The sequence below is a fragment of the Equus przewalskii genome, chromosome 31 (genome assembly GCF_037783145.1).
Source record: "Equus przewalskii isolate Varuska chromosome 31, EquPr2, whole genome shotgun sequence".
Classification (NCBI taxonomy): Eukaryota; Metazoa; Chordata; class Mammalia; order Perissodactyla; family Equidae; genus Equus; species Equus przewalskii.
The window spans coordinates 15175938-15183755 of NC_091861.1; positions in this window are offsets into that span (position 1 = coordinate 15175938).

The window sequence follows — 7818 nt, forward strand, 5'->3', positions numbered from 1 at the left end:
ATTTGTCGTTTTAATCTCTTGAATATCAATTTTGAAACCCAAAATAAATTTTCTGGGAAAAAGACAACTTGATTGATCAGTGGAATTGTCGAGTGGCCCTAGGGTCCAGGACCAAGAAACAAATGAACAAGACTAAAAAGGGCCACTTAGGAAAAGTCAAGAATTTAGTCTAAAGAAAGAAAAATGGAAAAATATTCTCCAGGTACTCTCTCTAAGTTAAGGAATGTGACTACAAAATTCTACTGAATAAGTAAAATAAAATATAAAAACACTCGGGGCCACCCCAGTGATGCAGTGGTTAAGTTCACACTTTCCACTTTGGTGGCCTGGGGTTCACCAGTTCAGATCCTGGGTGCGGACCTACACACTTCGTACCAAGCCATGCTGTGGCAGGCGCCCACATACAAAATAGAAGAACATGGGCACAGGTGTTAGCTCAGCGCCAGTCTTCCTTAGCAAAAAGAAGAGGATTGGTGGCAGATGTTAGCTCAGGGCTAATCTTCCTCCTCAAAAAAATAATAAAATATATATATATATATACATATATATATATATACATATATATATATATAAACATTCTTGATTTCTAAATTAAACGAAGGTGAAAGAAAATACCCAGGATGGAAGGGAAGAGAGTCAAGATTGTTAGCAGAAAGATAGAAAGCTGGAGAGACAGACTCAGAGAGTTTCACATACAGAAAGTCACAGAGTGATACAGGAAGGAAAAAAGTTCTTTAAGTAACATTCACAGTGGGCAATTTTTCAGCATACTGTTACTATTTAAAGTAATTTTCCCGCCCCCACCCTCAGCAAAGATTAAGGCAAAGTAAACAACTTCCTTGGTTCTTGCCAGAAAAGAAAAAGTCCAAACTGGTTATCCTAATAACATACAGTGAATTAGGAAGAGCACCTGACTAGGAGCTGAAAAATACGGGTTCTAGTCTCAGCTTTTCCTGAGAAAGCACACTCATCTTCTCTGATCTGCAATCATACTTAAATGGAAATAATAATCGCTGCTTTGCCTCTGCCACAGAATTTTTATGAAGATCAAAGAGATAATAAATGTGAATTTTGAAAAGTGTAAATCACTATATACATAAGATATGATTATCATATTTAACTGATGCAAATGGAGAGCTCTAAAGGAGTAGTAATTCTATTTGAATACATTTCATTGTGAAAAGACAGGACTTTGTTGTATGTGAATGTTCAAGGTATTTGTGGTTTTGATTATCTCCTTCCACCCTAGCCCCAAAGCAATGATTTTCTTATTCTTTTGCTTAAAGTCTGTTTCTCCTTCTATTTCCTCATGTTCTACCACCTTGCCCACAAAAGCTCCTCTCTAAAAGTAGTTAAAACTCCAAAATAAGAGAGAACTCCTGTAATAAAAAAGATAATTTCTCCTCCCCAACCCTCCTCTCCGCCAAAAAAGCAATTGCGAGTTATAAGATTACGTGCAGAGGGTGCAAAAATATTTGTATTAACATGTAAATATGAGCTGAGGTGAGACTGGCTTTTAATATGCATAGATCAAATTTATTTAAAAAAACATTTTATTTAGAAATAATTATAGACAAAAGAAGATGCAAGAAAAATGCAGAGAGGCCCCACATACCCATCATTTAGCTTCCTCCCAATGGTAACATCTTATATAAACATAGCACATTATCAATACTAAGAAATCGACACTGGTGCAATTAACCAGACTATAGAAGGAAAGCTCAAGACACAAGTTTGAGGAGTGGCAAGAAATTAAAGGGAATTGTAGAAAAAGATAAAAAACCAAGAGTCAGTGGTTTTCAGAATGCCCTGATCAAGTGGAAGGAGCGAGAATGTGGTTTGTTAGAAGACAGAAGAGAGTTCACAGGTCAGATGTGGAAAGAAAGTATTTGAGGCAGTGTTCAAAGAAGCACATTTCCTTCAGTTTCTCAGTGATTTAAGATGGTATAAGAACCATGACTAGGTTTACACCAGAGGCCTGAATGAAGAATGAACAAGAAAGAAGAATGGTTAAGATGTATGTTGTACGTGAGATTTTGTCAAATTGAACTGAATCATACTGAGATTCTCTCCCTAAAACTTGTCTAATTTTCATTCTCCCAGTGTCTGGGCAACCTGCACCAGGAATAAACATCCCGGGTGGTCTAGAAATTAATAAAAGAAACCTTAATTACATTGGAGTTGGGAAGGCCTGTAGGGGGAGCTCTCATACCCTAACACATCATCAATTACACCAAACAGGAAAAGATGGACACTTGCATTCTGGACAGGAAGTAAAACTTCTTTACTACTGAAGGAAGACTTCTCTCCCCGCCTGGCAACAGCCCAGCCAATGAGAAACTCCACAGCTCAGCCAATGAGAAGCCATTGCCGCTCCGAACTGTTACCTTCCTTCCCCCAGTGGATTTTCCTTTGGAACAGCCCCTCCCTATTCCCCTTTTTTCTCTATAAAAGCAGCTTCCCACCTTTCTTTTCCGGATTTGCCTACGGTTTACCGTAGCGTGCACATCTGGAATGGCAATTCTTTTGTCTAACCCCAAATAAACTCATTCTGAGGTAAAATAACAGGCAGGTTTGCTTTTTAAGTTGACAGTGGGGAGGTTGGTGTGGCAGAGTCGGGAGGTATATGGGGAGAGAGAGAGAAAGAATCATAATATGAAGAGTCCAGCTTTGGGAGGAGAAAATCCTAACCCTTTTGGCAGGCGGTGAAGTAAAATCCATTTTCTAAAATGGGACATTTTGTTTGCCAGCAGCCGGGGTCCTTATTTCCTTATAACTTCAATGAGAACTCTTAAAGCAGCCCAGATCAAGTTTTATTGCAGCAAGTCAGCCACAACCAAAATGTATGAAAAGCAAAAACACTTTCAGTATTTCCAGTACGATGAAATAACTTGAGTTTAATTTTTATTTCTATTATTCTCTTGAGAGAATACTATTCTCTTTTATTCAATTGATAAATAATTTCAAATTCCTCTGCTCTCCTTAGAATCATTCTCTGCAAGAGTCATATAAAGACTTGCAGGAAAGTCTAATTTATGTCTTTGACACACTTTACGTGATCTTTACATTTTGACCTTGTTTATATTTTCAGAAGCCATGCGAGGAATTGTGGAGTTAGTCAATAAGATAATCCAATCATCAATAAGATACAAACTTCTTGTTTATTAATACATGATTAAAAATGTATATGATAAAAAGATATCGACTGTAGCCAAGTGTGTGGATGACAAGAACAATTATGGTTTAGACTCCTAATCACTATGTGAGCTGTGTACCCCAGCAAAAGTCAATAGTCTGTTTAAAAGTCACAATGCATCCTTTTCGTCGTCGTCTTCTTTTTTAATTTAAAGTCCAGCAATGGGACTTGTTATCTTTTCTTTTATATCTGGGTTTACTCTCGTAACTTTAATTCACTGAAGAAACATTTGTCGCACAACCACCCTGGCTCCGATCCCACATTGGGCTCGATGATACAGAAAACATTCCTGCCCACAAGGGGCCACATGGACTGGATACCATCTAAATCTTCAGACTAAAAGAAGGAGAGGAGACCAAATGCATCAATGTTTTACCATCCTCATTTAGAGGTCAGTCACCAACAAGCATGAGCTCTGACTGTTTTAGTAAGGGTGTTAGTTTGTGTTCTCCCTTGCTATCTCCTCAGATAAACGCATATTCCAGAGACCAGGGGTTCACTCCATGACCCGGGAACGGAGTATGGACCATAGGCACCGCAGCAGCATCTTTGGTCCTGTTAACCAGCTAAGCCGCCCAGACAATTAAAGCTTCACAAGGACTACGATTATGCTTTTATAAACATAGACAGAAATGGGCACGTGTGTGTAACTTACATTCCAGTGAGTCTGAAATAGTTAAGCAGAGAGCTTTGAGGTGGCTGCAGCCAAAAATGATGATTACTGTTTATATCAGATATAAGGAGGAATCTCTATTTCTTCAAGATGGAAGAAGAGAAGAGGTCTTTTTTTTTTTTAAGTCCAACCCGGAAACCTTCTTCCCAGCAGATTATAAACGGTGCCTTCCCACTACCCAGCCTCTGCCCCCACTAAACATAGAACACGGGTAGGAGAGACAGAGATAGAGAGATGAGACAGAGATAGAGAGACAGAGAGAGAGATCTACAATGCAAAACCACTTCATAGTAATAAATAGCTGGTGGCAGTTGCTTTGCAGAACCATTGAAGAAAAACAATCCTCTTAAACACTGGCTTTGAACAGATCTGGAGAGTAGCTATAGTGCAGCAATATGGTTGGGAAGGACCTTACGTAAAGTGTGGACTTTGGAGAACTAAAGCGAGGATCTGAGAGCTTGGGCACCCTTTGCAATTATTATTAAAAGCTTGTATATAAGGAAACAATTTCGATCCATCCTAACATGACAACTGGACACACACAGGAAAAAAGGACGAACGAAGGAGAGGATAAAGGCTTATTTCCTAAAGCCAACCATAGATGGCAGTTTCAAAGTTGGTTTAACAATTAGAAAAACAGAAGTGTGGAAGTTAATACCACCCCACTTGAAGCCACTTGTAATTGCTTACGGTATCTTCTTGCTAATACTAAATCATCTCCATCCATGGTATAAATTCAGTCATTCTCAAATAACCCTTTTGTAGCCCTAATTATGAAGTTCCTGCTTAACTTTGAGTAAAAGTACGCAGGAGTCAAAGTACACGAGACAAGGTCAGCCAGCTGCCTGCCAAGAGACCTCCTAAGATAGTGTTTATAGCCCATGGAGAACGCACCAGTTCCAGAATATGGTCCTTAAATTCAGAAACTTGATTTGGAGACTATGTTAAGATTGCATTCACTTCTGAGGGTTAGACTCAGGATATCACAGCTAACAAAAGCCTGATGTATAAAACCAGGCTAGTGCTTAAGAGTGTGTGGGCTCAGAGGGAAACAGACTAGTGTTTGAATCCTGGCTCTGCCATATCTTTAGCTGCATGATCTATGCCAGCCTTTTTTTCCACCTGCAAAGTAGAGATAACTTGCTTTAAAGTTGTGAAGTTTTTAAAAGATTATTTGGGAAATGTATATAAATTCCCTGTCATACAGCAAGCACTTAATAAATGGTGGCTACAGAAACATAGATTTACAGTGAATAATGATATAACTGTTGTAGGATCCAGGCCTTGGGTATAGATGTCCAATTTCTGCACCATTAACCCTCCCTTACCTGACTCTCTCTTTTTTCTCAGAAGGTTTCCTCAGGAAAGATACAAAATGAGTGGTTGGGCTTGTGCATAATAAATTAAAAATCACGTTCCAGTCTTGAGTTTCTGAGATTACACTTGGGCACCTTATCTGGAGTCTTAGGTGTTCCCTAACTTGGCATATTTACATCAACTCCTTGGTAGACACAATGCTTAATCACATTGTCACATTTTAGTCTCTCAGCAGCCAACTTTCTTTGCTTTATTTCCACGTTGTGTAGGAGAATTTCCCTCCTACCCCAAGCCCTGCCAAGAGTCCTTAGCTAAAGACTCTTTCTAGTTAAACTTGCAGATCTATATCTGGCTTAGACGGCCCCACCTGATAGCGACACTTATTTTTGTGGGCAACAGAGTGGACAGACCAGATAAATAGCCCAGATGACCAACCTATCAAGGCCTTCCTCCCTAAACTAGTGAGTTTCAGATACATTTTTAGAAAACAATAGCTATTATTCTCCTGGGCACGCACATACACTAAAATCTGTTCAGAAATATCCAACTAAATTGTACCCATAGATTCCTAATGCTGACTGGCGGGTATGCAGCAGGATAGCATCTCTCTATATCTCGGTTTCCTCGTCAGTCAAACAAAGCTAAGAGAGCCAACCTCACAAGATTGTGTGAGAATTACTTTGAAGAGCACATACAAAGCACAAATGCCGGTATCTGGTGCAGAATGAGTACCCAGTAGATGATAGGAATGGCAACAGTGATGGAGAACATGATGATGGAGAAAAATTTAACATATTCTCCCTTCTCCCCATTAAGGTAATTTATACTCCCCAGTTGTACAGCATATTGCTGTTCCACTCAATAGAATACTAAAATACTCCAAAATATGTTTGTTGTCTGTCTTGGAAACATTTATTGGGATTAATATTCTTGTACTAATTTGTGCCATCCACCAGGCTATTTTAACGTTTGGGGTTGTATGCACATTTTTTCACTTTTAATGGATAGAAATAAAAGTATTTATGGATTTTGTCAAGCAGTAAGACCTAGAGCCTAAGAGCTGGAATATGCTACTAATAACTTATTAACATTATGGAAAATGATTGATTTTTATTATGATTTATAAAATTTATTTTATAGACTAGTTTTGGGTTCGAGACAAAACCTAAAAGCAGAAAATGTGGAGAGTTTCTATATACTCCCTCCCCCACACGTGAACAGCCTCCCCGACTATCAACATCCCATCCAAGAGTGGTGCATTTCTTCCAATTGATGAACCTACACTGACATCATTATCAACCAGAGTCCACTATTTACATTAGGGTTCACTCTTGGTGAGGTACATTCTATGGGTTTTGACAAATGTATAACGACATCTATCCATGATTATAGGATCATACAGAATAGTTTCCCTCCCCTAAATATCCTCTGTGCTCTACTATCCATCCTTCCTTCCTCCCAACCTCTGGCAACCACTGATCCTTTTACCGTCTCTACGGTTCTGCCTTTTCCAGAATGTCATACAGTTGAAATCATATGGTATATAGGCTTTTCAGATTGGCTTCTTTCACTTAGTGATACGCATTTCAGGTTCATCCATGCCTTTTCATAGCTTGATAGCTCATTTCTTTTTAACCTTGAATGATATTCCATTGTCTGAGTGTACCGCAGTTTATTTCCCCATTAACCTACTGAATGACCTCTTGGTTGCTTCCACATTTTGGGAATTATGAATAAAGCTGCTATAAACATCCATGCGCAGGTGTTCACGTGGACATAAATTTTCAGTTCACTTGAGTAAATGCGAAGGAGTCAATTGCTGGATACTATATAAGAGGATGCTTAGTTTTGTAAGAAATTGCTGAACTGTCTTCCAAAGTGGCCGCGCCATTTTACATTCCCACTAGAAACGAATGTGTCCTTATTGTTCCACATGCCCACTAACATTTGTTGTCAGTGTTTTAGAATTGAGACATTCTAGTAAGTGCATAGTGTTATCTCATTGTTTTAATTTGCGATTTCCTAATGACATATAATATTGAACATCTTTTCATGAGCTTACTTGTATATCTTCTCTGGTGAGGTATCTGTTCCGGTCTTCTACCCATTTTTTAAATTGGGTTGTTAGTTTCTTATTGTTGAGTTTTAAGTGTTCTTTGTATATTTTGGATAACAGTCCTTTGTCAGACGTGAGGTTTGTCTTCTCATTCTCTTGATATTGTCTTTGACAGAGTAAAAGTTTTAAATTTTAATGAGGTCCAATTTATCAATTGTTTCTTTCACAGAGCATACCTTTGGTGTTGTGTGTAAAAAGTCATTGCCATACATACCCAAGGTCATCTAGGTTTTCTCCTATGTTACCGTATAGGAGTGTTTCGTTTTGCATTTTACATTTAGTTCTATGATCCAGTTTGAGTTAATCTTCGTGAAGAGTGTAAAGTCTGTGTTAAGACTCATCTCTTGGAGCCAGCCCTGATGGCCTAGTGGTTAAAGTTTGGTGCACTCCGCTTCGGCGGCCAGGATGCACTGCCTTGATTACTCTAGCTTTATAGTGAGTCTTGAAGTCAGGTAGAGTCAATTCTCCAACTTCCTTCTTCAATATTGAGTTGGCTACTTTGGGTTTTAGCCCTTT